Here is a 5,927-nt window from a genome sequence, read left to right as displayed (position 1 = left end):
GCCATGGCCGCCCCTCCCCTAGCCCCCCCACACACACATGCATGAACACACATGCACACACATTTTCTTAAGTTCCTCCGCCGCCTTCAGCCTCCCCGTCAACTCCTCGACAGAGAGCTCATTGAGGTCTACGAGTGTTTCGATTGAAAGGGTGATCTGCGAAAACTGTTTGTGGACTAATGAAAGAAATTTCCTCATGACCCTTTTTTTGGGAATACTCTCACCGAGTTGTGCCATCTTCCCCACCATTGCAGTGAGATACATTGCGAAATAATCCAACGACTCGCCGCCGGCACACTTGATGTCACCATACTGCTTGGTGAGCGTCGCGAGCTTGGCCTCCCGCACCCGCGCCACACCGAGCCTCATCGTCTTCAGAGAGTCCCACGCCTCCTTTGCCGTCGCCTTGGCAGCGAGCGAGGGTCCCATCTCCGGCGACACCCCGCAGAGGATCGCCTCGAGCGCCAAACGATCCTCACTGTGCTCATTGGTGCCCTTTTGGATGGCGTCCCAGAGGTACCGTCCCTCCATCATGACCTGCATCAGGACGACCCAGTCGGTGTAGTTGGATCCGGTCAGCTGCAGCCACGCCGCACCGCCGATGTCGCGCGCCATCCGCGCCGTGGGCCTCTCAACCACGACAAGCTCGTTGCCGCTGGAGTCCTGTGCCTGCGGAGTGATCGTCGACTTGCTACCACCGTAGTCGTCTGGACCCGCCATTCCCAAAGTCGGAACAGGGCTCTGATGCCAATTTTTGGCAAAAACTCACCGATCTGACTTGCTCACTCTACTTTCTGAACTCACCGGAGGTGAGGAAGAAGATGAACAAGAGGTTTTGCGCCGCGTGAACCATGCGACTTTTCTGTTTCTCATTCCCCTCTACTTATTAAGACTACAGCAAAGAAAACGGGCTCGTGGCGACATAACTACGCGCGACCACAGATCATGATGCTCGTGCCATCTGCGCCGAGTCCCCGACATGCACAGCTTGTAAGGCCAACTACTCCGGCGGGTGCTCATTCTGCTGCACCTGTTACTGCAAGTTCCACTGCGTCTAGCTAAGACCTTCCCCACTCTACTTCACTGGCACGTAACTAATGATTCTGCTACCCACTCGGCGCCTCACTGAGGACCAACATGCCAGTGTAATTTTCTTCAGCAAATAATCATAGGAGTGCATATATGTGTATGTGCCTCCTTTTCTACTTCCCTGTTAGCATCGATCGGTTTGCATACCGTGCTTTTAGTTTCTTATTTTGATAATAGTTTGGTTAATGGAACAAAAAAACATCATATTCTATTTCTACTTGCTTATTTATTTTGAGTATATTTGTATTTTCTTGCTTCAGTATGGCGTAGAAAGACTCTATATATGACTTTCTTGCTTCAATATGGAATTCAAATCATCTATATATGTCATACCCTGCCAAGTAATTTATTTCGAGACCCGAACTCCTGCTTAAGGCCGAATCTGAGGATACTCCGGGCATCCTGGCGCAAGTGGCCGAATTTGAAGCACACTGGACACAAGGCTTTTCCAGCGACAATTGCCTCGCCGCACGAACGGTGCCACGCCGACGAACAATCTCATTTTTTAGCACAAAATGTCCCTCGACAACACACCGTCGCGGACCAGTACTAAGAGGATAGGTTTTTATACCCGATGCACACATACCTAGCTAGCTACCACACATGGACGCACTAATCGAGCTAACTAACTAAACGGCCTAATCAGCTAATCTCTACTTGCAAGCATGCGGACCTGAGTGAAATGCTCTAGAGGTAATTTCAATCATTATCACTCTACATCGGCAACTTTCATTCATTTCCTAATATCAAGTAATTAATAACTCCTTTAATCATTTTCTTTGATGGTAAGGGTTTGGAAAATATTCACCAAGAAAGCTAGGGGTGAATGAAAAGAGGAGTTGCGATTTCGACAACTCAATGTAAGTAGTACTAGCTAGGCCTCCGCATCTCTTTGATTCTAGTTTCAATACCATTATCATACTTGATTATTATTTTGATTGAACCCTATTCTCGTAAAGTGCTTGAGGCAGGGAGACGGGAATAATTTATATGGATACTACGTTTGCAAGTTCATTCGTCAGACGACCCGTGAGAAGGGCAATTTTAGAAAAACATCAATTAAGTAAACAATATTCACAATTTTATTTTATTACCATCAGTTGTGTTGAGTTTCATTCATATATATTGACCTTGTTCTTTAAATTAGATCGACCGGATATGGGACGATCTCTTACCAAAGAATCGCGTACAAGCAATTAAAAAGTAATTGGCAGGAGTCTTACTTGAAGAGGTCATATCTAAAACTGAAGAATACCATCGGGAGTTGGTAGGGAATTTTGGTAAATAGATACTCCCTCCATTTTTATATACAAGGCCACAAACTAAAATTACATGTACCCATGTAAAATTTAATGTCTGCTTTGAAAGTCAGTTTTTCTTTTCGTTTACTGGGACCATTAATACCCCACATGCATGCTAGAAAACTGAGTGGAGGAAGTAGCTGACTGTCATTATGACTGCACGCATGCAACTATTAAACAAGTTGCTAGTACGAGAAAATATCAATAATTTTGCCTCAATTACTGTTGGTGGCGAGTCAATTGCAAGAAACCACCACATTTGCGGCTAGGTTTGCAGGAAACCACCAACTGTCATTAAAATGTGGTGGTTTATTGCAATTGACTCGTTAGCGGCCTTGTATAGATGCAAAACGTATGTTTCATAGTGGCCTTGTATATAAAAATGGAGGGAGTATTAGGGATCGTAAGAGATATTATATTGTATATATGCATGAACATGTATTATATGTAGTAGCGTCTAATATATGTATGAAAACTTATTGTTCGTGAGGGGTTTTTATACCCGACAGATACCTAGCTATCCACCACGCATGGACGCACTATTCTAGCTAACGAACTAAACGGCCTAACTAACCAATCTCTACATGCAAGCGTGCAGCCCACGAGCTGCCGTGCCACCCGGCTACATGACGCAGCACCGACTGTGCGCCTGTAAGTCCACCATACGCACCGCACGGACATGCCCCACTAAGTTCATGCAAACAGCTAGTAACTACTCCCTCCGTCCGGAAATACTTGTCATCAAAATGAATAAATCATTATTCATTTTGATGACAAGTATTTCCGGACGGAGGGAGTACTTGATACTAACTTCAATAACGTGATCAAGATTAGTGCTAACAATTTTCTTTGTAATGTTGACACGGCTCGTTGTTGACCGTCATATTGAACGCCTCCGTTCGACATCACCGCGCACCTCTACGCAAGACTGCCACATCGCGGCCTCCGCCGCCACACAGCACCTCCATGCTGCCATGCCGCCGTGTGCAAGCTGCACCACGCCGTGCCATGCCGCCGCGCCATTGCCTCGAGTCTTGAGGTTCTGAATACCAATTGTTGGGACAAACCCTCTGGCGACAAATGCCGAGTACTCTCCTACGACCCGTATGCCGGACAAACCCTAGCTCGCTCGCTCTCTCTCTCTCTCTCTCTCTCTCTCTCTCTCTCAGACGAAGGTCGAAGAAGAAGCAAACTGGACACAAGTTTTTTTTTCCGGTGACAAATGCCTCGCCGCACGAACGGCCTCATTTATTACAGCACATCCTTGTGGCTCGGCAGCACACCGGCACGGACCAATACAAAAGGTAGGGTTTTTTAGACCCGGTGCACACACACCTAGCTAGCTACCAAGCACGCACGCACGCACTAGTGCACTACTAACCAACTGACCAACCTAACAAACTGATCCCTACATGCATGAATGCAGCCCACGAGCTGCTGCACGACCCGGCTACATGCCGAGTCCAGGATCCGTGCCGGATGGGCATGCCCAACTAACGGCGTGCAAGCAGCTAACTACTTGGACAATAACTCCACTAACGTGATCAAGATTAGTGCTAACAGATACTCCATATTTTAGACGATTAATTAACAAGATATCACAATAAGAACCGGATGTTAAAGATATCATAGTAAGCACTAGATACTGAAAGCGCATGTTATATTCATAGATAAGTAGTAATAAGAGCTAGGAAGGAAATACATGCTCTAAATCCAAGGGGGAAGCAAACCAGGAACCTTGAACATTCAGACACGCCTTGTGGAGAGTGAAAACTTGTCATCTTCCTTTTGCATCTCAATCTAGTTGGAAGGAATTGGAATAATGCTCTCTTTGAGGCGGCAGTGATTAAGCATCATACAATATTGACGCTTTCCGATATTCACCATTTCTAAGAAGTTGCCATCAATGTCACAGCGCATTACATTTTTACGTTAAACATGATCAGCAGCTCACGGTCGTTCAACACAACCATATCATTGAGCCATTGCACTGTTGAATCAAGTGGTATTCTCTTTTTCTTTTTGCAAGAGGTTGAATAAAGTTGTCGTGATACCTCCAGCGTTGACACGTCGATCCGGTACTTGAAACTCCAGACGTAATCCTGCATCGCCCAGACATCCATAGCGGTCAAGCTGGGAGTCAAGCTGCCCCATAAAGCAAGTGTCCCGTTCATGTGCGGTGGGACTGCACATCCACCGGAATGACTCGGCTTCTGTGTCGAACACAATAATATCTGTGCGGTGTCCCCCAATTTCATTGGCATCATAAGGACACCAGTGCAAGCTGCCACGGTGAAGCACTGATGGTGGACAACACGACTTAGAGCGCAATCCCTTCAGTAACTGATGTTCTTGTTCCATGGATGGTGGTGAGAGTGTTTGCATTCTGACACTGATATGCCTCATCACATTGGATCCCACTGTGAGAACGTGCAAGCTGGATTTATACGGGTGCCATGGTTCCGAGACCCAGAGCACCCTGTATTCTTGAGTTGGAAGGTGCTGGTAGAAACCAATTATGGTGTTGTAGAGGGCATGCTCCACATGAGGCTGGGGCAGGAGGGCATGCGTGTGGATAACCGGATTGCAGATGTAGAATTGGTGGAGCCAGGAGATGAGGAGGAAGCCACCGCAGGCGCCATGAAGAGAAATCTCGGAGTGGTGTTTGACGCACCGGGAGAAAGGCCAGAGCTGTTGTTTGGTGCCGGCGGAGTGGAAGAGGACGAAACTAGTGGGCAGCCCCCGGCCATCAATAATGGGGAGCGAGGGTTGGAGCTGGTGGTGGTCGAGCATGAATTTGGGCGTGGATGTGGCAATGCACCATGACGTGCTGACGGCTCGACAGCGTCCGACGTCCTTGGACGGCAACCGAACGAGTATCTTGTGGATGATATCGTCGGGTAGGTCCTCGAGCCAGGTCGCGCTTCTCCTATCCGGCATCATGCTGGCTCCCTCCCTCGTGTCCGGCAAGCTACAGTGCCTAAGAGGAAAACCAACATCCAATGCTAAATCCATGGCACCAACTTAAATCAATAAGACAAGCTCCTAGAACACACAAGCCAAGCTAGGTTTGCCTCTAGACACAGATGCAAACATAAACGAAAATATGGGCCGCGAAGTTGCTCACCTACGTCCGGGAAGAAGGTCTAGTAGTTGAGTGAGGCGGCCGGTCAAACTATACCCAGGCCAGCAGCAGCAGGAGAGGTCGAAGTGGAGGCCATGGCGCGAGGTGTAGACTGCAGCAAGGAAGAGATCGACTCGGCGATGCCTTTTCATCTTTTGGCTGCATGCATGCCAAACGTCTGGCCTCCCTCTTAACGACGCTCTCACAATGTCGCCACATGCAAGCACCGAGCAGTTCACCGTACTCCTTCAGACGGAGCATTGAAGTCCATTGAAGTCTCGGCTGCAGTGAAGTTTGGACGTACTGTACTATTTAACCTTCCTTTTCTAAATATATGCTTTTGTAGAGATTACAGTATGGACTACATAGGGAGCAAAGTGAGTGAATCTACACTCTAAAATGCATCTATATAC

General features: G+C 47.5%; 1 pseudogene; it reads right to left on the bottom strand.

Annotated features, from left to right (window-relative positions):
• Positions 1-4,039: 4,039 nt before the first annotated feature.
• LOC119325376 lies at positions 4,040-5,658 on the bottom strand (annotated as a pseudogene).
• Positions 5,659-5,927: the final 269 nt, after the last annotated feature.

Source organism: Triticum dicoccoides, chromosome 6B, assembly GCF_002162155.2.
Source record: "Triticum dicoccoides isolate Atlit2015 ecotype Zavitan chromosome 6B, WEW_v2.0, whole genome shotgun sequence".
In the NCBI taxonomy this organism is placed as follows: domain Eukaryota; kingdom Viridiplantae; phylum Streptophyta; class Magnoliopsida; order Poales; family Poaceae; genus Triticum; species Triticum dicoccoides.
The sequence above is the reverse complement of the archived record's forward strand: the minus strand, read 5'-3'. Positions and strand labels throughout refer to the sequence as shown.